The sequence below is a fragment of the Bos grunniens genome, chromosome 17 (assembly GCF_055505025.1).
Source record: "Bos grunniens cultivar Pamir isolate PY7600 chromosome 17, Bosgru_T2T1.0, whole genome shotgun sequence".
Taxonomy (NCBI): domain Eukaryota; kingdom Metazoa; phylum Chordata; class Mammalia; order Artiodactyla; family Bovidae; genus Bos; species Bos grunniens.
Window position 1 is genome coordinate 6,643,438 of NC_141181.1, and position 24,987 is coordinate 6,668,424.

The 24,987-nt window shown below is 42.5% G+C and overlaps 2 long non-coding RNA genes across 2 annotated transcripts in view; one reads left to right on the forward strand and one right to left on the reverse strand.

Annotated features, from left to right (window-relative positions):
- The window catches only part of LOC147354975 (uncharacterized), a 30,641-nt gene extending 5,946 nt beyond the window's left edge, over positions 1 to 24,695 (reverse strand). Inside the window, exon 1 of the long non-coding RNA XR_015144118.1 lies at positions 24,291 to 24,695. This is a non-coding gene — a long non-coding RNA (uncharacterized LOC147354975). The remainder of the gene's footprint in view (positions 1 to 24,290) is intronic.
- On the forward strand, positions 1,956 to 19,666 carry LOC147354976 (uncharacterized). Its single transcript, XR_015144119.1, has 2 exons — positions 1,956 to 2,166; positions 17,052 to 19,666. It is a non-coding gene; the product is annotated as an uncharacterized LOC147354976 (long non-coding RNA).
- Positions 24,696 to 24,987: the final 292 nt, after the last annotated feature.

A 24,987-nucleotide genomic window follows, 5' to 3' on the forward strand; every position in this document is an offset into this window, starting at 1 on the left:
GGCTCCTCAACACTTTTTTTAGATTAAAACCAGGATTTAATATCAGGTTGACTTCCACTCTAAGCATATGAAAAAATAGATGCTAAAATTTTAATGGTGTTTTTTAAACTCCCAAAAGAAAAAAAAACACTAAATAATGACTTTTAAATCTTTTCTGTAGTTTTAACTTTTCTTGAGTGTCACATTGGATTCTGATGTGTTATGTAACCTTTGGTGACTTTTATCCTAAGTATTAATATTTAGGATGCCACTAGACATGGATCCTATCAGGCCTGAAAGCATGGCTTCTCCCCTTAAAGAAGGAGCTACTGGTATCTTGGGTGGGATAATTCTTCATTACATAGAACTCTCCTGCACATTGTAATAAGCTAAACATCCCTGCTCCCCAACAGAGAGTGTTGCCAGGAGTGTTCCCAGTCACACGACAACCAAAAATGCTCCCATTCATTTCTGAACATCCCCTAATGCCTTGATACTCAAAGTGTGGCCTTTGGATCAGCAGCGTCAACATTGGAGAGATTGCTAGAGATGTAAAAGGCTGGACCCACTCTAAACCTAGGGAACCTGAAACATTTGAACAAGATCTCTGGTGTTTTGTAAACACATGAAAGCTTGAGAAGGAGCATGGGACCACCAGCTGAGAACCATTTCCCTAGAGAAACTCTATCAGGAGGTAGGTACAAAAATGTCTAGACTGGAGATGCTAAAAGTTCTACTTCTGATTGAAAATCTGTAGCTTAAAGAGACAGCATTTCTGAAAAATGGAGCTGACATCCAGTGAGATGTGGAGTCAAATGGTAGATGAGCACAGGTCCAACGAAATTGTCTGCACCCCTCAAAGCATCTGGCCTATTGGATATATAAGTCAATACCTTGATACATGGTGCTTCCCAGTGGTGCTAGAGGCAAAGAGCCTGTCTGCCAATGCAGGAGTTGTAAAAGATGTGGGTTCGATCCGTGGGTCAGGAAGGTCCCCTGGAGGAGGGCATGGCAACTCACTCCAGTATTCATACCTAGAAAATCCCATGGACAGTGGAGTCTGGCAGGCTACTGTCCATAGAGTCGCAAAGAGTCAGACAGGACTGAAGTGACTTAGCACACACACACACACACCTAGATATGTCAATACACTGCTTTTTTTGTTTTAAAATATTCTTAACTAGGGGTCTGTCCGGAGAAGGCAATGGCACCCCACTCCAGTACTCCTGCCTGAAAACTCCCATGGACAGAGGAGCCTGGTAGGCTGCAGTCCATGGGGTCGCTGAGGGTAGGACACGACTGAGCAACTTCACTTTCACTTTCATGCATTGGAGAAGGAATGGCAACCCACTCCAGTGTTCTTGCCTGGAGAATCCCAGGGACGGGGGAGCCTGGTGGGCTGCCGTCTATGCGGTCACACAGTGTCGGACACGACTGAAGTGACTTAGCAGCAGCAGGGGCCTGTGAATGGGTTACTGAAGTGTCAGGCTATTGATCCTTTCAGACTTTCGGGCAAACAAATGGAGCCTGAGAACGCCAGAGACCCCAGCTGGTCACCTCTAACCTTATGACTTGTCTTATTCACCTTAGTGTGTTAATGATCATTTCTATATGTGCCTTGATAAAAAAAAAAATACTGGGAATTGTTGTTATTGGCAATGAGAAGTTACTGAAGATTTGTTTGCTTCTTTGTTTGATTTTAAATTGTGGTAAAACACACAACGTAAAATTTCCCATCTTAACCATTTTTATGCTTACAGCTCAATAGGGTTAAAGATATTCACATTGTTGTGCAAGCAATCACCAAAACTCCTTTCATCTCACAAAATTAAAATCAGTATTAGTTTAAAAAAACAATCCTTACCTCCCCCAGTTCCTGGCAACCTGTATTGTTTTCAGTCTCTATGGATTTTACTTCTCTGGGAACCTCATATGTTGTTATTGCTGTTTAGTTGCTAAGTCATGTCTGACTCTTTGTGACACCATGGACTGTAGCCTGCCAGGCTCCTCTGACCATGGGATTTCCAAGGCAAGAAAACTGGAGTGGGTTGCCATGCCCTCCTCCAGGGGATCTTCCCGACGCAGGGATTGAATCCGAGTCTCCTGCACTGGCAGACGGGTTCTTTACTACTGAGCCACCGGGGAAGCCCAGGAACCTCATATAGTGTCTGGCTTATTTCACTCAGGGTAAGATCTTCCAGATTCATCCATGCCCCAAGCATGTGATAGAGCTTTCAGGACTGAATTTTTTAAAGGAAAGATTAAAGTTTCCCTCCTAAAAACTAGTTCACGGTAGTTAGCATCCTTGTAGTTGCAACAGGACGCAGTTGTCTAGATGAAGCAGAAGATTAGAATAATCTCGACGCATGATGTGATGATTTCCCACGGAAGAAAGACACTGTGCTTCTTCCCTTTGAACCCAGAAGTCTCCAAATTGACAGAGCAGTCAGTAATCACTTTTTTTCTTACAGGAACTTCAGTCTTGTAGCTCTATTCAAGTCAGGTAGAAAGTTCCTGATAGTTGGAGTGGAAGAGCCTGCAACTTCTTAACCAGAAAGCTGTCAAGCGCCCTAGCGATCCTGCTCACTGATTTCTGCATTTGAAAGGGCGTGGTATCTGCATGAATCAAAATTGGATGACTCAAAATGCAGAATAGGATTTGATTCAGAGTCTCAGTTCCTTTACCATATTTGATTGATTTTGTTCATGAGGACTTGCAAACTTACCCTTTTAGAATACATTGTAGTAATGTTCATCCATCAAACGGCTAGTTTTATTTCCTCTTTTATCATGAAGAGAATAGAATTTTTCTCAAGTGATGATTCACAGCTAATTTAATTATCTCTAAAGCCTTGGAGACAGATACCTGTGAATACTAATAAGGTGGTCTTGAAAGAGGTAATTGTTAATTTTTTTTGACTGATTGGTTGGCTAGTCTGCCAAATAGCAGCAGAATGAGCAAATGCATTTCTCTGGAAACAGAAAGTCTTCTCACTAGCTTAACCTTTATCTTAAAGCTCTTGTATGTTTATTCTTCTTCCCATTTTTATGATACATTTAAAATACCCACCACGGGTGAAAAAAGTTTTAAGAGTTTGCCAAACTATTCACTAAGCTATTACCAGTTATTTTAAAAAACTGAGTAGAGTTCAAAGCTCCGAAAGCACTTATTGAGATTCCATCATTTTTGGAAATGCATAATTATTTAATCATTTATAAAATAATTGTACTTGATAGGTTTCAGTGTTCACTAGAGCAAATTCAATTCATGTCATGATAAGAGGCACAGTTTTATATTTGCAGCTCTGAATGGGTATTTTAATTTTTGTCCTTAATGTTCATTAATTACTGTAATTTTTGCTACCTTTCCTTTCATTTAAACATTTCCTAAAGTTCTATAACTTGTAAAGTCAAGATATTAAGAGAAAGCCTTCTCCAATATAAACTTTTGAAATAGTCCTTTCCAGGATCCTCATGTGTAATGACTCATCATTAAGCTAGAAATTTTAACTTATTAAATATAATTAAGTTAGCAAAATTAAGCATTCCATAATACTGTTTTCCTGAATTTCATTACTTAGTTGCCTCAAAATCTTCTGTGAAAGCAAGAGAACAATCTAAGCCTAAAATACATACAAAGCTTTGTCTAGCGTGGACTACCAAACAATAAAAATACTTAACAATTGTTTAGAGCTTTACAGCTTACAGAACTTTCACAGAGTAAGTGATAAGGACTAATTAGGAATCATCTTTTTTTTTTGAAAAAAGCAATTCTCAAAGAATGTATTGTTGTTCAAAGATACGAAGCCTCTGCTAAATGTAAATTAAGAATTTGGAGACCATTAAAAGGGCAAACTTGGACTTCTCTGGTGGCCCAGTGGCTAAGACTCGCCCTCTCAATGCAGGGGGCCTGGGTTCAACCCCTGGTCAGGGAACTAGATCCCACATGCCACAACGAAGACCCTGGGTGCTGCAACAAAGATTGGAGATCCCCTTTGTGCAGAAAGTAAGAACTGGTGCAGCCAAGTTTTTTTTTAAGGGCAAGTTTTGCTTTGAAGATGCTAAAAAACACCCAAGGGGCTTCTGTTTCCATACAAGATGGAATAAAGGGGACTTCATTTATTCTCTTACCCAAAAGTCCCCAAAGAAAGAAAAAAGGTAAAATTTAACATGAATTCCCAAGGCAATGGACATTAGGCAATCAAGTAAAATGGTCCTTAGAACATAGAAAATAAGGGATGGAAGCCCACGCTTGCTGTGCTGCACAGCTTTGGAAGAGATTCTAGGCTGCTGCGCGGAGCAGAGGACAGGGCTGGGGAGGAGGCGGTGGGCGCAAGCACCGCTCAACAGCCTCCCAGAACTGAGATGGAACTGACCGTCCAAGAAAAGTAACAAGGTTAGCAGTCACTGGCCAGAGCACCAGAGAAGAAAGACCTGGGCAGAGGCAGAGCCCTGGAGATACACAGAGGGACACAGCAGAATTTCCAAGAGAGTATTGATTAGTACGGGCTTCCTGGTGGCTCAGTGATAAAGAATCAGCCTGCCAATACAGGAGACTCAGGAGATGTGGGTTCCTCGGGTTGGAAAGATCCCCTGGAGAAGGAAAGGATGACCCGCTCCAGTATTCTTGCCTGGGAAATCCCAGGGACAGAGGAGCCTGGCGGGCTCCAGTCCATAGGGTCACAAAGAGTTGGACATGACTGAGCGATTAAACAACAGCAACTCTGCAGTGCAGGCATGTGGGGAAACTGTGTGAATGAGAGAAAAATTATTCGAAAGGCACGAACTACCAAAGCTCACTCCACAAGAACTATGAGGCAACTTAAACAACCCTATACATCTATTTCCAAAATTGAATTTCTAGCTAAGAACCTTCCCTGGAAGGAAACTGGAGGCCCAGATGGCTTTATTGGTGAAAGCTACCAAACATGTAAGGAAGAAACAATATCAACTGAAGACAAACTTTCCAGAAAACTTAAATTTACTTTCTGATTCATTCCATGAGGCCAGCATTCTCCTCAAACCAAAACAAGACAAACAAGTTACAAGGAAACTGTAGCTCAATTCCACCCATTAATATGGATGCAGGGACTTCCCTGGTGATCCAGTGGTTAGGAATCCGCCCCCGGTGGTCCAGTGGTTAAGAATCCACCTTCCAGTGCCAGGGATGTAGGTTTCAACCCTGGTTGGGGAACTAAGATCCCATCTGCCATGGGACAACTGAGTTCTTGGGCCACAACCACTGAGTCCTCATCCCATGACTACAGAGCCCACGCACTCTGAGTCCACGCCACAACTAGAGAGAAGCCCATATACCACAACGAAGATCCATGTGCAGCAAAAATGCCGCCAAAAAAAACTTTAATATATAAATTAATTAATTAAGAAATACATAGATGCAAAAAATTCTAAACAAAAAAATTCAGCAGTAAAAAGGATAATGCATCATCCATGACCAAGTGTGGTTTATCCCAGGAATGCATAATTAGCATAACATCAGAAAATGAATCAGTGTAATTCACCATCTTAAACTGAAAAAAGAAAAAATAAGATCATTTGGGCAGATGCAGAAAGGCATTTGACAAAATCAGACACCCGTTTTTTCAGTAAACAAGGGAACTTTCTCAGCTTCACAGAGGGCATCTGTGAAAAAATCTACAGTTAACATCTTACTTAATTGTGACAGACTGAATGCATTATCCCTTAAAATCAGGATCCAGGCATGGATCAATACTTCTTCCCAACATCACACTACAGATTCTGGAAGGGAAGACATAAAACTGCTCTTATTATCAGGCCAGGTGATCGTCTATGTAGAAAATCCAACAGAATCTACAAAAATTCACTAGCACTAACAAGGAATTTAGCAAGGTTGTAGGATACAAGATCAATACAGGAAAACCAATAGTGTGAGACTAATCTCTATGATCCTATAATGGGGGATACACATCACTATATATTTGTTAAAACTCAAAGAATGTACAATGGTGCTTCCTTGGTAGCTCAGTAAAGAAACCACCTGCAATGCAGGATACCGGGATTCCATGCCTGGGATGGGAAGATCCCCAGGAGAAGGAAATGGCAACCCACTCCAGTATTCTTGCCTGGTAAATCCCATGGACAGAGAAGCCTGTCAGACTACAGTCCATGGGGTTCCAAGAGTCAGACCCAACTTAGTGACTAAACCACCACCAAAGAATGTCCAATACAAAGAATGAATCCTACATAACATAAGCTGTAAACTTGAGTTAATAAAGTTAATAATAATGTTTCAATACTGATTCATCAATTATAACAAACGTACCAGAATAATTCACAATGTAAATAACATGGGAAACTGGGGAGTGGAAAGAGTATGTGGGAATTCTCTACATTTTCTGACTGATTTTCCTATAAAATTAACAGAGCTCTAAAAAACTATTAATTTTTTAAAAATAACATAAATTTACAATCAAGTAAATTATACCAATTCCCCCTCAACTGACTTCTAGATTCACTGCCATCCCAGTAAAAATCCTGGAAGATTTTTTTCTGGTGAAAGTGGGTGTTAGTTGCTCAGTCGTGCCCAACTCTGTGTGACCCCATGAACTGTAGCCCGCCAGGCTTCTCTGTCCATGGGATTCTCCAGGCAAGAACACTGGAGTGGGTTGCCATGCCCCCTCCAGGGAATCTTCCTGACCCAGGGATCGAACCCGGCTCTCCCACACTGCAGGCGGATTCTTTACTGCCTGAGCCACCAGGGATTCTCCCTCAATTGATCTCTAGATTCACCGGAAGATTTTTTGGGGTAGCAATTAACAAATGGTTCTAATATTTACATGGAAATGCAAAAGAACTTTGAAAAAAGAGAGCAAAGTTGAAAGACAGCCTATATGATTTTAAGGCTTATTCAGTTCAGTTCAGTTCAGTCTTTCAGTCGTGTCGGACTCTTTGTGACCCCATGAATTACAGCACGCCAGGCCTCTCTGTCCATCACCAACTCCCAGAGTTCACTCAGACTCATGCCCATCGATTCGGTGATGCCATCCAGCCATTTCATCCTCTGTCGTCCCCTTCTCCAACTGCCCCCAATCCCTCCCAGCAAGGGATGAGTCAACTCTTCGCATGAGGTGGCCAAGGTACTGGAGTTTCAGCTTCAACGTTAGTCCTTCCAATGAACACCCAAGACTGATCTCCTTTAGGATGGACTGGTTGGATCTCCTTGCAGTCCAAGGGACTCTCAAGAGTCTTCTCCAACACCACAGTTCAAAAGCATCGATTCTTTGGCGCTCAGCTTTCTTCACAGTCCAACTCTCACATCCATACATGACCACTGGAAAAGCCATAGCCTTGACTAGACGGACCTTTGATGGCAAGGTAATATCTCTGCTTTTCAATATGCTATCTAGGTTGGTCATAACTTTCCTTCCAAGGAGTAAGCATCTTTTAATTCCATGGATGTAATCACCATCTGCAATGATTTTGGAGCCCCCAAAAATAAAGTCTGACACTGTTTCCACTGTTTCTCCATCTATTTCCCATGAAGCGATGGGACCAGATGCCATGATCTTCGTTTTCTGAATGTTGAGCTTTAAGCCAACTTTTTCACTCTCCTCTTTCACTTTCATCAACAGGCTTTTTAGTTCCCCTTCACTTTCTGCCATAAGGGTGGTGTCATCTGCATATCTGAGGTTATTGATATTTCTCCCGGCAATCTTGATTCCAGCTTGTGCTTCATCCAGCCCAGTGTTTCTCATGATGTACTCTGCATATAAGTTAAATAAACAGGGTGACAATATACAACCTTAACGTACTCCTTTACCTATTTGGAACCAGTCTGTTGATCCATGTCCAGTTCTAACTGTTGCTTCCTGACCTGCATATAGGTTTCTCAAGAGGCAGGTCAGGTGGTCTGGTATGCTCATCTCTTGAAGAATTTTCCACAGTTTATTGTGATCCACACAGTCAAAGGCTTTGGCATAGTCAATAAAGCAGAAATAGATGTTTTTCTGGAACTCTCTTGCTTTTTCCATGATCCAGTGGATATTGGCAATTTGATTTCTGGTTCCTCTGCTTTTTCTAAAACCAGCTTGAATATCAGGAAGTTCACGGTTCACGTATTACTGAAGCCTGGCTTGGAGAATTTTGAGCATTACTTTATTCGCGTGTGAGATGAGTGCAATTGTGCGGTCATTTGAGCATTCTTTGGCATTGCCTTTCTTTGGGATTGGAATGAAAACTGACCTTTTCCAGTCCTGTGGCCACTGCTGAGTTTCCCAAATTTGCTGGCATATTGAGTGCAGCACTTTCACAGCATCATCTTTCAGGATTTGAAATAGCTCAACTGGAATTCCATCACCTCCACTAGCTTTGTTCGTAGTGATGCTTTCTAAGGCCCACTTGACTTCACATTCCAGGATGTCTGACTCTAAGTGAGTGATCACAGCATCGTTGATTATCTGGGTCATGAAGATCTTTTTTGTAGAGTTCTTCTGTGTATTCTTGCCACCTCTTCTTAATATTTTCTGCTTCTGTTAGGTCCATACCATTTCTGTCCTTCATCGAGCCCATCTTTGCATGAAATGTTCCCTTGGTATCTCTAATTTTCTTGAAGAGATCTCTAGTCTTTCCCATTCTGCTGTTTTCCTCTATTTCTTTGCATTGATCACTGAGGAAGGCGTATAATAAGGCTTATTATAACACTATAATACGTAAAATAATTACTACCTAGCGAAGTATAGATTGGAGCACCCTCTCTTTGTGTCAAATGGCAAAGGGCTGAAAAGTCTTTGACTCAGTAGTTCAGTTCTAGCAATTTTTACTGAAAAGATAGGTAAACACACAAAAGAACAAAGATATTAAATTCATCATTATTAATGGTTAAAAACTAGAAAATCAATAGATGTTTATCAAAAGGAAACTGGTTAAATACATTATTATACACATTTATGTTAAAATAAGTATGCAGCCCAGACTTCAAAAATCATGTATTTAATGACATTTGTGAAAATTCAATATGTAGTTACATGAATTTACCAGGTCAGAAAGCAATAGGTTCCTACTTGGTTTAAAAAAATATCTGTTTTCAGGCTGATTCATGTGAATGTATGGCAAAAATCACCACAATATTGTAAAGTAATTAGCCTCCAATTAAAATTTTTTTAAAAATCTGTTTTCATATTTGGAAGAGTATAAAACAAAATACTTACAATTCTAAGTGAAGAAATACCCAGTTATTTTTTCACAAAAAAAATGCATTATGCTTTTGTAATTTTGAAAAGGTTTTTAAGTTTTGACTTTTTGAATTTTTATGATTGGAGAGATGTATTTATCAAAATAGTCATCTTAGGGGACTTCCCTGGTGGTCCAGTGGTTGAGACTTTATCTTCCAATGCAGGGATTATGGGTTCAAACCCTGGTTACAGAGCTAAGATTCCACATGCCTTGCAGCCAAAACTTCAAAATATATTGAAGCAATATTGTAACAAACTCAATAAAGGCTTTTTAAATGGTCCACATTAAAACACACACACACACACCTTTAAAAAAAGTCATTTTAGCATGAAAAGAATGATGGCTATCTCAAATGACACCTGACAAGTTAAGAGAAGGAAGATCTATCTCTAAGTGACTGGAAGATACATCTCTCCCTTCCTACTCGTTTAATGGTGTTTTTCATCCTGTCAGTCTGTGCTTGTTTTTTCTTTTTTAAAATAAAATCTGTATATGCTTTCTACACAAAATTTGAAAAATACAGAAAAGTATTCAGAAGAAAATAAACAATTACTTACAATCACTATTAATATGTTCTTGTTTCATTATTCTTTCAAGGATTTATGAGTGTGCTTCTCAACACCTGGCTTTTATCAGTGGAAACTCCACTAATGTTAATAAGCAAACAAATAAGCCAACGTAGTCTCATGTAACTGATAGAATTATTAAATTATTCTTCTTTGGGGATGGATATTTACTTTTTTGTATTGGGATTTCCCTTGCTAATTTTCTTCTAAGCATAAAAGCATCGTTTATTATTTTATAAATTATAAAACAATATAAAGAAGAAAATAAAACAACAGTAATTCTATCATCAAGGATTATCACTGGTAACTTCCAGGTTTTAATTCTATGTTAATGTATATAATATAAGCACTTTAGTAAAACTAGGCTATCACTCACTATACAGTGTTTGAATTTTGCTTTTTTCTTTTTTTCCGCTTAACATTTCTCATCATTTACCCTACCTTTTAAAGGCTGCGCTCTATTTCTTTGTATAAACAAACTGCAAGTCATTTCGTCAGCGCCTGACTGTTGGACATTTTGGTTGTTTCCAATTTTTTCAGAAGGCAAGTGCTTGTATGGGATGAGGCCATACAAGCGAGTGCTGCAGGGACCGTTAATTTACAGACATTTTTGTACTCCACACGCTATAACGGAGCTTTGATTTTGTTTCTGTTTTTGGCGGGGAAGGTCGATAGATGGTGGAGGAAGGAAGCCCGGAAAGGTACAAACGGGGGTAACGTGCTCCACCCAGTTCCAGAAGAACCGTCTTTGCTACTCTGGGGAGGGATTCCCGGGGACCCCGTCCCCCAGACCATCCAGCAGTCAGCGCCGGTTTCCGCCGTCCGCTGAGCTGCACTGCGCCCCTGTGGCCGAGCCGCGACACTGCAGCACGGGAGCACCGGATCCCAGGGAGTTTCGGGAGGCTTTGGGGTTATTTTTCGGACTGATTTTTAAAATACAATTTAAAGATGTATTTTTTTTTCAACTCACAAACAGAAAATGTACAAGCTCAAAATGAGAGAATGCGTGGGATTCCGGTCTGTAATAAACATTTCTTCAGTTCAGTTCAGTCGCTCAGTCGTGTCCCACTCTTTGCGACCCCCTGAATCGCAGCACGCCAGGCCTCCCTGTCCAACACCAACCCCCGGAGTTCACTCAAACTCACGTCCGTCGAGTCGGTGATGCCATCCAGCCATCTCATCCTCTGTCGTCCCCTTCTCCTCGTGCCCCCAATCCCTCCCAGCATCAGAGTCTTTTCCAATGAGTCAGCTCTTCGCATGAGGAGCCCTTTAAATGCTCTTTAGAACATTGCTTTAGAGCACTCGAATGAAAATAAACTTAGCCCTTATGTCCCCTGGCTCTTTTCTCCAGCTTCAGTAGGGTCAGTCTGCCCTTGGGCACTATCGTCTAGCCCTAAAGGACTACTTTCAAGTCTCCTAATGAGCCAGGCTTCTTTTTGCCTACCAGATTTTAAAGTTATTAAGCAACACACACACACACCACACACACACACACACACACACACACACACACACACACACACACACACACACACCCTTCCCTCACTCAGACTCGTCTTTCTCCCTTATTGGACTGGAGTGTCCTTGAGCACACACGTGACTCCTCATTTCCTCTCCCACTTTTGTTCCCTTGGAGACAGCAAGTCACAGAGAGTAGGAATCGAATCTGTTCCAAGGAGGGAACTCCCTGGCGGTCCAGTGGTTAGGACCGGGCACTTTCACTGCAAGGGGCTCCGGTTCCCACCAGTAGGGGCTGCTGTACTCTCTGCATTCAGTTCCACAGTATTGATGGGAAAACTACTCTGCCCAAGCCTGCGTGTGTGCTCAGTTGTGTCCCGCTTTTTGTGACTGCACAGATTGCAGCCCGCCTGGCTCCTCTGTCCATGGAATTTTCCAGGCAAGAGTACTGGGGTGGGTTGCCATTTCCTCCTCCAGGAGATAGAACCTAAGTTTCCTGCATCTCTTGCATGAGCAGGCGGACTCCTTACCATTGAGCCACCTGGGAAGCCCATTCTGTCCGAGAGCCTCTTCAATAGCGTGGCAGAGGAGAAGGGAGGCAAGAAAAGCCATGAGATAATAAACTGATATCTCCCGCTTTTAACTCTGCATAGTTTGTTCTTCCTTTCAGACATTTACTGTGTGGACAAAGCTTGAGGTGTTGAGGTCCAATGTCTGGACCTCACCTGAGAGGCTAGGCTCAGGCATGAATTTTTTAAAGCATTTTTTGGCCACCCCATGAGTCTAATGCCCCAGAGTATCTGTATCCTTGTAGGTAACTCCTGAGTGCCAAAGTCTTCAACAGAGAAAAAAACAGGGAGAATTTCAAGAAAGCTGGTGCAACACTATTTGAAAACAGGAGTAATTTGGAAATCTGTTGGTACTGCCTACCCAGGATCCATTCTTCTTTCTTCTGCTAGGGGCCCCTTGGTTTTCCTCTGGAGAACCACCCCTTCCCTGCTCTGCTGCTGCTAAGTCACTTCAGTCGTGTCCGACTCTGTGTGACCCCATAGACAGCAGCCCACCAGGCTCCCTCGTCCCTGGGATTCTCCAGGCAAGAACACTGGAGTGGGTTGCCATTCCCTGCTCTAAGTCCTTGCAGTTGAGGTAGGGCTGATTTTTTTTTTTTTTTTAATTAAAAACATTTTGTTTTCTTTTGAACTTTTTAGTTTTATATTAGGGTATGGCTGATTAACAATGTGATGGTTTCAGGTGAACAGTGAAGGGACCCAGCCATAGATAGGGCTGATCCTTGCCCACCCTACCCCCACTACTTCCCAACACAAACATATATGCACACTCCTAGGTGGTACTTGCACACACAGCCCATTCAGACTCTGAGTTTGCTCTTTTTCAACTTGAATTGCACATGGATCCAGCCACGTCTGAACCTTTAGACTGAACTTCTACCCTTTAACTTTTCAATTACTGAGTCCATTAATCCCCTGCCACTTTTTGCCCTAAATGAGTTTAATGTGGGTCTTGTCACTTGCAATCACAAAGTTTCTAACTAACAGAAATTTACAAGACTTTCAAATGAGGTAAGCAGCTTTATGTTCTGCCTTCTTACAGAAAGGGGATACATTAATTGATGTGTCCTGATATGTTGAGATTTTTTTTTCTTATTCTTTGATAAGATTGCCTTCATTTTTCTTAGCAGAGCTTAAGTTTATTAACTATGAAAAGCCCATTTATTGGTCTAGGTTAGCCCTTGTTCCCTGGTGGCTCAGACGGTAAAGAATTTGCCTGCAATGGGAGACCTGGGTTTGATCCCTGGGTTGGAAAGATCCCCTAGAGGAGGGCGTGGCAGTCAGTTCCAATATTCTTGCCTGGAGAATCCCATGGACAGAGGAGCCTGGTGTGCTATGGTCCATGGGGTCTCAAAGAGTCGGATATGACTGAGTGACAAAGCTCACAACCCCTGTTGAACACATTTGTTTTGGGCATGGACTTTTAAAAGTTGCCCACACAAATAAAATGGAGATAATGAAACTCATCTCGTAGAATTGTTAAAGGTAAAATAAAATAACATACGTGAACTCACCTTACACTGTATAAATGTTGAGTATTATTAGCCAACATTTTTACCCATAAGGCTTCATCCTCATTATCATCATATTTCATTTTGTTAGCAAGGTTGCTAGAGAGGGAATTTTCTGGGGGTCCAGTGATTAGGACTCCACACTGCCAATATGGGCCCGGGTTCCATCCCTGGTGGGGGAACTAAAATCCCGAAAGCCGTGTGGCAGAACCAAAAAAAAAAAATTTTTTTAATAAAATAAAATTTAAAAGCTGCTGGAGAGTTACTCATTGTCAGTAGTACTGATAGCTGTACAAATGCAAACTGTAATTGAGCAAGTAAATGAGGAAAAAGAGGAAATTAGATTCCTTTTAGGCTATTAATATAATCATCCCGGGAATGTTGTAAAAGGGCAGTTGAAATAATGTATTTGAAAATGCTCTAAAAACGCAAATGCTGTGTGATTATAGGATACTGTTATCTCAGCCCTGCAGGTTACTAAAACCTTGACATTGTTCATTTGCATATATGTTTGATTTCAGAGCTTATTAATATCTGATACTTTTCATTTCATTTTAAAACAAAAAACCCACATGCTGTTTTATAGAGTGCAGTCCTACACAATGAACGGCTTTATCTTGGTTTTCATTCTCTTCAGCCTCTCTGTGGCATTTAACCACCCTGGCAACCCACTCCTTCAAATTCTTTCCACCCTTAGGTCTAGCGACACTACATTTTCCTACTTCTTCTTGACCTTTCCAACAACTTTTGGTCTGCCCCTCCCCTCCCAGCTCCCGACTCCAGGGATGACGCTCCCAAGGCTTGGATCTGATCCCCCTCTTCCCTCACTTTCTGTACAATTCAACCATTCTGATCAATCTTGCTCCGTCTTCCTACTGTTTATTTCAACATATACGTCCTGCCACTATCTCCCTTTCAGTATCTTAAAACTTCCGCATTCCAGTTGGCTGCCTCTACAAGCGCCCCATTTCGATCGGGGCCTCCACCCTTTTTACCATGTCCCTGCCCTCTTGCTGCTCCTTCAGTCTCTTTCCAGGATCTGAGTGCTTCAGCGCCTTCCAGACTCACTTTCCCTCTGCTGTCTTTAGACAAGCCGGCCCAGGCCCACATCATCCCCTGCCCAGCTTCATGGCTGGTCTCGTTAGCTCCGGACTCTCCCTACTCCTGGCTATCCTGTGGAGGGCAGCTGAACCAGACTCTTAAAATGCCTCTTGTGAGTTCCATTAGAGTGAGTACCGCACACTGGCATCTTGGTGCCCCCAGCCGCTGGCACGGTGCCCAGCGCTGTTATGGCTCTTGATTGACAGTCCTTCCCTTGCTCAAGGGAGTTGCTTCTGTCTCAGTTCATGTAGTGTAAATTTCAGACTTCTTGACTAGTTCTCCATAATATGAATTATTCACCCCGTCTTATTTTCAACTGCTTCCCAAAGTAAACCTTTTACTCAAGCCAATCTGCTGTCTCCTTGTATAAATTACATTTCACTGATAATTAAGGCCAAACTATTTAGCAATCATTAATTCTCTACTATCAACTTGTCTGGCTGCTGCAGTGTTTTGATCCACTCCCTAAGGAATAGCCTTTCACCATAAATACTGCCTCTGAACCCACTAAAATAAAAATAGCTGATATTTTCCTTTGTATATCTATACTTCCCTTTTTATTTGTAGATAACCATAACCTATGTCTGTATATCTCAAGCACCTAGCTCCATGCTGATCCTGAATCCTCAGCTATTTGTTGATTAATCACATGGACTGAGCAGCCTACTACTCTGATTCACTCCTAGACCTGGAAGCCCGACACAAAACAGCGTCTTGGTGACCGGACCTTGATACCATTCTCTGGAGAGACAAGGATTTGTATGTGCCACTCACTTGGCACAGAGTGAGTCTTTTGATAAGAGAACGCCAAATATTTATTTTAACTAAAAATATTAGAATACAATCGCGATTAATAAACATGCCTGTATAAACTGTGGGACTTAGGATGAAAGACTGCCAGCCTCTGAGATGCCACAGTGTAAAAAAAGGGGTGGCTGGGTGACTGAGGGACTTCCACCAGTCCAGTCTGTGTCATTTCTGATTTTTTTTGTTCCCTTTTGCCCACAACAAAACAGTCACCTGGTAGCCTGAAAGAATTAATGGACCTCTTTTCAATTCCTAATTTCAAGCAAGGGATTATTTTGAGTCCTTGGTAGAATCTAACACATTGTGTTGATGCAGGAAGGAGCCTCCGAAATGGAGTCTTTAAGCCTGTATAATTCTGCATGCATTTGAATATTTCCAACTTCTGTGCCCCCTCCCCCAGCTAACCTTTTATGCTCAGCACACTGCAGACATTAAGGACACGAAGCAATCGTGCACTCAACACTCTTTCGGAAACAATCGCTCTAATTGTGCACTTGCCAACTGCGAACAAAAATGCCAGTGTGCGTTGCCCTGCCATTGTGCCCAGTTGTACGTGGAGATAGCAACACTGTTGTCTCCAGCGGCCAGGGCTCACAGATGGGTGACTCGGCTGAGGCAGAGCTGGGCTGTGCTCTTGGCAGACAGATTGGAAAGTTGGCCGACTTGCTCAGAATCCTGACAGCCTGGTCATCCCTAGCCCCCATCGGCAGACTCCTCTGACACACTGTTGAATCTCAATCTTACCACCTCCTTTCCCCATTAGTAGTTCTCCTTGGAAAAGTTTGTTTTTTTTTTAACTAGGTAGCTTGCTTTCATTGTGTTTCTATGATGACTGTCCATTTACATGTCATGTATATTTATATGCTGTATATTATATGTAAATCTCAGAATTTGTTTTAGACATAACATATATGTATATTTACATAAATATGTATAAAATAGGTATGTATATATATATAAAGCAAATATGTATATGTATATATATGCAAAGAGAGATAGAAACAGAGAAAGAGAGGGCAGGATTTCTCAGCCTCAACACTGTTAATGTTTTGGGCTGGATAATTCTTTGTTTTAGGAACTGTCCTGTCATAACAACCAAAACATCTCCAGACATTGCCAAATGTTCCCTAGCAGGGATAACTGTCCCTGTCTGAGAAGCAGTGATGAGTGTTATAATGTTGAGTGAATTATTTGAATTAAGGTCTCAATGAGCTATACATGCATATACACAATCCACAACAAAGTACCACCATATAAAATTCATTAGAGCTATTTCCAACTGAGAGTGATTTTTTTATTTCAAAAAATATAAAATATAGCATAGTTAGAGTATTAAAAATTGAATGGACCCTTAAATTTTGTTGCAACTTGTCATGCTTAATCAGGTATAGTTGATACACTAGGCTTTTATTCAAAACATCTGAATAAGAAACAAAATGTTTCTGTAGGTTGCCTGTCTCTTCTTCTGCCCCACTACAAATTTTTACTGTATACCCAGGTCCTGTCCTAAGAGCTCAAAAGCATGGGCTTCCCTGGTGGCTCAGATGATAAAGAATCTGCCTGCAGTTTGAGAGACCTGGGTTTGATCCCTGGGTCAAAAAGATCCCCTGGCAAAGGGAATGACACCCACCCCAGGATTCTTGCCTGGAGAGTTCCACAGAGTCTGGTGGGCTACAGGTCATGGGGGTGCAAAGAGTTCGACACAGCTGAGCAACTAACACTTTCATACTTTCTTGCAAGATAGTATCTTGTACATACATAGCTTTTAGTAACTGAATAGTTATTATTATCTTATTTAATCCTCATAACAACTTTTCGAGGTATAAATTATTATTCCTGTTTTACAGATGAGGCTCAGAGAAGCGAAGGAACGTCCATAAGGCCACACGACCTCATGTCCAAACGATCTCTACAACCCAGAGCTTTCCGGCCTCAAGTCCTCTTTCAACTAGTTATTTACTCCTTCATCAAGGGAACCAAAGCCAAGAGAAGAAACAAATTATCCCCAATCCCAGAGGGTCGCTTTGGTGATCCCACCGTGGTTGTCGCAAAGGAGTGAAGGGGGCTGTGGCGTAGTCTCGTTCATCCACGGTTGACTCTTGCACACTGTGGCTGCGGGAACGTCAGCCGTCACTGCTCCTTGCACGAGCGCGTCTTCTGAGCGCCTAAGGGAAGTGCCTTAAGACACCTGCATTCAGCCCACAGCAGGAACAGGATAACTCCCAAGTCAGAGTCTGATCCAGGAAGGGGTGATGCCAGATGAGCTATTACAGGAACTGGGAACAGGGGATCCAGAACAGACATCAGAGAGGCTGAGAATGATGGGATCATGGGGTCAGCAAAGGCAGATAAAGATCTGAAGGAGAGGTAGGAGAAGAACGCTGGAAGGAGGTAAAGATGTGTGATCCAAACTAGGGAAAGAGAGACAGGCTTATGGGGCAAGAGAGAAGAAGACAGGCGTGCTCTCCCGTGGGGGTGTTAGATTACATGATGGTTTCAAAAGATCTATTAGTTTGCTAGGGCTGCCATAACAAAGGACTCCAGGCTGGGGGGCTTACAGAACAGAAATTAGTTTTCTCACAACTGTGGAGCCAAGTCTGAGATCAAGGTGTTGGCAGAGTCGGTTCCTTCTCAGGGACCATGAGGAAAAAGCTGGTCCACGCTTGTCTCCTAGCTTCTGTTGATTTGTTGCCAGTCTCTGGTGCTCCTTGGCCTGTGGCACCATCACCCCGAGCTCTGCCTTCATCTTCACAAGATGTTCCCCCCATGTGTATGTCTATCCCCAAATTTCCTCTTTTTAGTAGGACACCAATCATATTGGCTTAGGGTCCACCCAGAGGTTTCATTTTAACTTGATTACCTCTACAAAAACCCTCTCCCTGAGAGAGGTCGTATTCTAAGGTATTGGGCGTTAGAATTTCAACACATGTATTTTGGAGAGAGACAATTCAACTCATTAATGGAGTCAAGTAATGTTGGATGCTTAAGAATGAACAGCAAAACCCTCTGTCTCTGTTCCCTCTACATCTCTGGCTCAGGAGGAGTGACATCGAACTCCCAGTCCAGCTTCAGAATGGCAGCTGGTGAGTCACCAGCCACTGCCTCCCCTTCAGGGGGAAACCTCACAGAAGCTACGGCGGGTGTCTTTTGAAGCCTAAGCTTAGCTCTTAGATATTGAAATTTCTGTTCTGAGCTACGTAAGTGAAAAAATAGATGTCTTTCGAGATAAAACAGATACTAGAGGTAAAAAGGAACACCTTTGAAATCAAACAGTTGGAAGGACTGTGTGTCAGTGACTCAGAAGTAATTAAGACATAATTAAGGCACACTGAAGTACAGGGATAGTGTTAATCCCACTCAGTAGAGTGGAACCTAATCATAAACCCCACACCTTGGATCTTGAATCAGAAAGACGTTGTAGCCAAAGTCAGCTGAGCATCTACATGAGTCATTCTGCTTTTGCAAAGCAACTGCTGTCCTTGTCCTCTGCTGCTGCTGCTGCTAAATCGCTTCAGTCGTGTCCGACTCTGTGCGACCCCATAGACGGCAGCCCACCAGGCTCCCCCGTCCCTGGGATTCTCCAGGCAAGAACACTGGAGTGAGTTGCCATTTCCTTCTTCAATGCATGAAAGTGAAAAGTGAAAGGGAAGTCGCTCAGTTGTGTCTGACTCTTCTCGACCCCATGGACTGCAGCCCACCAGGCTCCTCCGTCTTTCCAGGCAAGAATACTGGAGTGGGTTGCCATTTCCTCCTCCAGGGAATCTTCCTGCCCCCTGGATAGAACCCACGTCTCCTGCTGCTCCTTCATTGGCAGGGAGATTCTTTACCACTGAGCCACCAGGGAAGCCCACATGCCACAGAGTATAACCAAAAATATAAAATTAAAAACAAAAAAGCAGTTGCTTCTGAATGTCCTAGCTTTTAGTATCTGGCTCCTAAAGAGGGAAAAGAGAACAATGAAGGGGGAAGGATACCAGCCCTTTAAGTTCCCTAGAAGCCTTCAGTTGGCAGAGAGGGAAACAATGGGAAGCGGTTCAGCAACAATGGCCACTGACCACTCTGCGATAAGGAGGAGCAGCAATCAGAGCACAGGTCCTTGATATTTGGAGGACAAGGTCCTTTCGCCCACATTGGCTCCCAAAGCTGTGTGCAAACAGCTCCAAGAACACATGAACAGCTGCCTGCCTGGAACTGGAACTGCCAGTGTGCTGAGATCTGAAATTGACCATAATTTTACCATCCAAACTTCCCCTGACAGTTGCAAGCCTTCAGTAGACTCCAGAGTTCCAAAAATATTTACATCAGATCGATTCTACCAGTAAAATTATTGTCCAGGTGGGGAGACAGATTCCTGGTGTTCCCTGCTTGGTCATCTTCCCATAATCCTTTGTTGTTTCTGGTGTTTCTTTCGGGTCTGTGAGCTACCCTAGTATCTAGCCAATAAATCTAACTTTGAGATTAAGCTGGCTTTGGCATTCTGTTACTTATAAAAATACACTTGGATTCTGTTCTAAGACTGTAGAAAATGAAATATTTTTGCCATGATTGAAAAGAGCCTGCCTACCAAAGTAGAAGACGTAAGAGACGTGGGTTCAATCCCTGGGTCAGGAAGATCCACTGGAGAAGGGCATGGTTGCTGCTGCTGCTGCTAAGTCGCTTCAGTCGTGTCCGACTCTGTGCGACCCCATAGATGGCAGCCCACCAGGCTCCACCATCCCTGGGATTCTCCAGGCAAGAACACTGGAGTGAGTTGCCATTTCCTTCTCCAATGCATGAAAGTGAAAAGTGAAAGGGAAGTCGCTCAGTTGTGTCTGACTCTTAGCGACCCCATGGACTGCAGCCCACCAGGCTCCTCCGTCTTTCCAGGCAAGAGTACTGGAGTGGGTTGCCGTTGCCTTCTCCGGAAGGGCATGGCAACCCGCTCCAATATTCTTGCCTGGAGAATCCCATGGACAGAGGAGCCTGGCGGGCTGTGTAGTTCAGAGGGCCGCACAAAGTCTGACACAGCTGAAGTGACTTAGCACACACATACCTGGCTAATAGTAACTGAGGGTTTAATAAGTGCCAGGCACTGTCAACCCAAACGGAAAGTTTCTGTGGTACTTTAGCTAGCACTTTTTTGACCCCATGAACAAGTACATCATAACTAGGAGGGCAATAATCTACTACGTTCCCAGTCTGTGGTTATCTGTCTCAGCTGAGGTCTGCCCTGGGACACAAAGCAGTGATAAAGAGAGGATCTGGCGCAATGAAAGGGCACCACTCGAGGAATGAGCTACCGTGTAAAAACTTCAGCAGCTGTCTCAGCATTTGACACTTAATTATGGAGTAAAACATTTTCAAAACCTCAGGTAGGCCTGTCAGAAAGATTTACCTCACCTTTTTATCCGGGACTGGGCTGACATGAAGGTGTGCTCATGGTAATTAGCCCTACACTAACATGCAGCAAGTCACCACGCGCTCCCTAACTCCCCTGGAGTACAGTGTAACCGCCTTAGCCTGACAAATAAATAACCTACTCAATCTCTTCCTACATCTTCACCTCTACCTCACCCCACTGTTTCCAGATTTGCTTCAGCCCTGGGGAACCACTCTCAGCTTTCCATCCACACCCTGCATAGTCCCATCTTTGCCTCCTTGCTGTCTTCATGCCTTCTGTGGCACTCTTACCTGTGAAGACCAGCTCAGATGCTTTTCTGGCGGCACAATCAGAAGTGACTCACTGACCCTTGAATTCTTAGGGCTCCTTGGTTGTGCCTCTCTGGCGGCCCTTGCTTTTTGTGTAGCTCTCGTGAGGGTTCCCTTTCCTCCTTGATTGCGCTTTCTTAGGCTAGAGACTGTAGTTTTATAGTATCCGCATGTGTGTGTGCTACGCTGCTTCAGTCATGCCCAGCTCTTTGCAGTCCTATGGATCAGAGCCTGCCAGGCTCCTCTCTTCATGGGATTCTCCAGGCAAGAATACTGGAGTGGGTTGCCATGCCCTCCCTCAGGGGATCGTCTTGTCCCAGGGATTGAACCTGCATCTCTTACATTTCCTGCACTGGCAGGCAGGCACTGCTCGTGCCACCTGGGAAGCCCACATTATCCACACAACCTAAAGGAATTTATGATAAATTTTTTGTGGATCAAGTGAATAAACAAAGGAATGTTTATTGGCACTCAAGGCTCTCCATTATCTAGCCTAATCCTATTAACCTTTTTTTTTTCTTTTTTTACTCTTTCCAAATATGCTTCATGGAAGTGGGTCTTGCCTTAGTCCCCTGAGTATACTCTGTTGACTTCAAGTTTTGCTCACATTAACACTTCATGCACCTTTTCCTCTACTTAGTTACGTATCCATTCATTCACTCACTCACTCACTCATTTATTCTGTCACTCAGATATTCACTGAGCATCTGTTGACTGCTAGCTGCTATGCAGAGGCACCAAGAACACAAAAGTGTCTGAGATTGATTCCTTGTCTTCCAATATGGTAGGAGAGAAGAGGTGTAAATTGAGCAGTACAAATGCTGTGTGGACAATTGGTACATAAAAGAGGTCTGTACACAGTAAAGGTAGAGACAGAGGAGGGAGCGGGTAGCTCCTGGGAGGTGGGGACTGTGTTCAGGAAAATTTCACAGAGGAAATGTGTCTTCAAAACCAAGTATCATCTAGAAGGGTGTTGTTAAGAGTGGACTCACGGCAGGACTTCCCTGGCAGTCCAGGGGTTAAGACTCGGTGCTTCCACCGTAGGGGTTGCAGGTTCAACTCCTGGTTGGGTAACAAAGATCCCACCTGCCTCTGGCACTTCTAGATCCCTGTGACACCCTCGCCCCAGTTGAGAACTCTGGAGGTTAAATTTGGGCCCTTCCTCAGAATGGGATTATGAGTCCAAGACCCACCCAGACTTATGTTTTTGTCCTAATTTGCAACCTCTTCCAACTGGTAAGTGAAACCTCCAATTCTTCTCTAAATAAATCACACACCTGGCCTGTGATCTGTTCAGTTTCTTTAAAGTACCTGTGTCCAGTATCATCTGCTTTGCCTTTATTTTATTAATCAAATTCTAGAATTCAAGGGATGACTCATTGGTACACCCCACATTTAACTGTGACATGTGAAAACTCCTCTTCCTTCATGAGGCTGTAAACTCCATGAAGGTGGGTTTTTTTTTTCCCCCCAGCACAGCACCAACTGCTCTAGCCCATGGGGAGGGTTCCATGCCTCTTAAAAAAATAACCTCTATTCTCTCTTCTGTCCTAAGGCAGTTTCTAGTTCTCTCTGTTCCTCTCCTCCTCCACCTTCTTATCCCTGACCCTGGTTCTCCTACCTCCTGCAATAACTTGCAGATGACCCTGGGGAACAATCTATCTAGGAAATGCATAGTGTTTCCAGGAGAACACGGAGCCTTCCCCTAGGGGAGGGGAACTGAATGCAGAACAGCATTAGACAGAGGTTTAAACTAGCTGACCTTTAATGTTCTTCCCTTACGGAGATTTTGTGATTCTGTCTTAAGGTCTTATTTCTAAGGTTCAAGAAACTGGTTACCCACACTTACTTGTGCTACAGATTTTTTTCAGGTGCTGTTAACACAAAGGGTGGGGCAGGAGGGGGGATTTTCAACATATACCACACCTTTAAGTTGAGATTAGGAAATTCCTAGCTGCTAAGGCATGTTTATTGTATTAGTCATTAATAAAATTTTAAGCACTTTTTGAATCACACAGTAGTAAATCAATGAAAACCCAGTTCAAGGTTATTTAGAGGCACTCGTGTGTATAACAATGCTTTGTAACCTCTGAGTACAATGCAAAGGTAAGATATTATTTTTAATATCATTATTGTCCTAAATGTGATTTTCCTGGCTCAATGTACAAGATTAAAAAAAAAAAAAAAAAACCTCCAGAGGTCTTCCTGTTCCTTATCAATGTAAGATACCAGTAACAAGCAGAGGTAATGTTCTCCAATTCATCCTAGGCTCTGCTCTGAGCAATAGCCAGCCCAGAAATTTCAAATGACACAATTCATTTAAATAAGGCTGTGCATCCTTTTAATGTTTCAACATTCAAAAAGATATCTTTACTCCCATGTTCACTGCAACACTGTTAAAGCCAAGACATGGAAACAACCATAACAAGCCCATCAACAGATGAATGGATAAAAATGTGATGTATACATGCAGTGGAATATTAGTCATAATAAAAATAAAATTTTCCCACTTACGACAACATGCATGGATTTAGAAGGTATTATGCTAAATAAGAAAAGTCAGAGAAAGATAAATACCATATGATCCCTCTTATATGTGGAATCTTAAACAAATGAAAACAGACTCATAGATACACAGAACAAAAGGGTGGTTGACAGAGAGGAAGGGGAATAAGATGGAAAAATAAGTGAAGGGGATTAAGAGATACTAAAACTTTATGATAAAATAAATGAGCCACAGGGATTTATTACAGCATAAGGAACACAGATAATATTAATAATATCATAGTAACTTTGTATAGGGACATATGGTTACTAGATTTACAGTGATCATTTCCTAATGTATGCAAATGTCAAATCACTGTGTAGTACAGCTGAAACTGACATAATATTGTACATCAACTATATTTCAATAAAATAATAATGAGTGAATGAATGTCATACCTCCCTCCAAACCTCTTTCTACCATTGTAATCATCAAAGCTTTATTGCCAAACTTTGAAGACAAGATCTAGAATAAAGTGTCTCCAGGAACAGAGACACAGCAGAGGCATGTCGGTTTCTTAAGATGACCACACATCCATGCTTCGGTCAGCACCTGAGGCACCTGGTCTTTACTTCTGCTTATTTAGAACAGATGATGTTTAAGGCAAATCAGCCCTGACACCACATGCAGTCTTAGAATTAAGCATTAGGCCAATTAACCTACAAACTCAGAAACACAGTCAGGGTAAGGGAATAAGTGGGTGACATCAGAAATGATTCAAGGTTTCAACATGTGGTTTCAAATCAGGATCAGATATGTGCTGATCAAGTACACCCAGCACAGAGCAATCCCTATAGAATAAACTGCTGACATCAAGGTGGAAGCAAAGAGAAATCTTTTTTTCAAACCTTACCTTAGAGCATCGGTCATCATGATGGAAGATAAATCACAGTACATCTCCAGCATTTATCAAGGTGCCCAAAATATCAGTGGCACTCGTACTTATTAGACAAATGAATCTCAGGGGTTTTTTTTAGACTGTTTGACAGTTGGTTCCAAGAGGAAATGACAGATTAAGCAAATACTTCTAATTTCACTCTTTCCAGAACCCCACTAAAACTTATAAAGATGGGGGAAGAGGGAAAAGAAGTCATAACAACAGAATTTTGGAGGCTAAAAAGCAGTGGTAAAGGACTTGGCAGACCTGAGAAAACCAAATGCTAAGTTAGTGGCACTGTAAAACCCTCTGGATGTGGAGTGAAGATGCAAGAGAGATGAAATAAGGGAGCTGCTTGAGGATGGAAGCCGCTTGTAAAGTGACTACTTTTATACCCTCACCCTGAGTCTTTTCCACTGGGCGACTTCCCCTCCCCTACTCTAACAGAAGCGGAGTTTTATCCACTTCATTTCTGATGTTGAGGGGGCTTAGGGGCTGTAACAAGGAAACAGGAGTTAATTAATGTAGGCACATCAAATGCTCAGATCTTCTCCTGGTTCCTGAAATGCTAGAAATCAAGCCTTACCCTCCAGAGGAAAGACTGGAGAAGACTTCTCCAAGAAACACGACTAGTCCAAGTAGAAAAAAAAACCCCTAAAGATAGTGATATGGA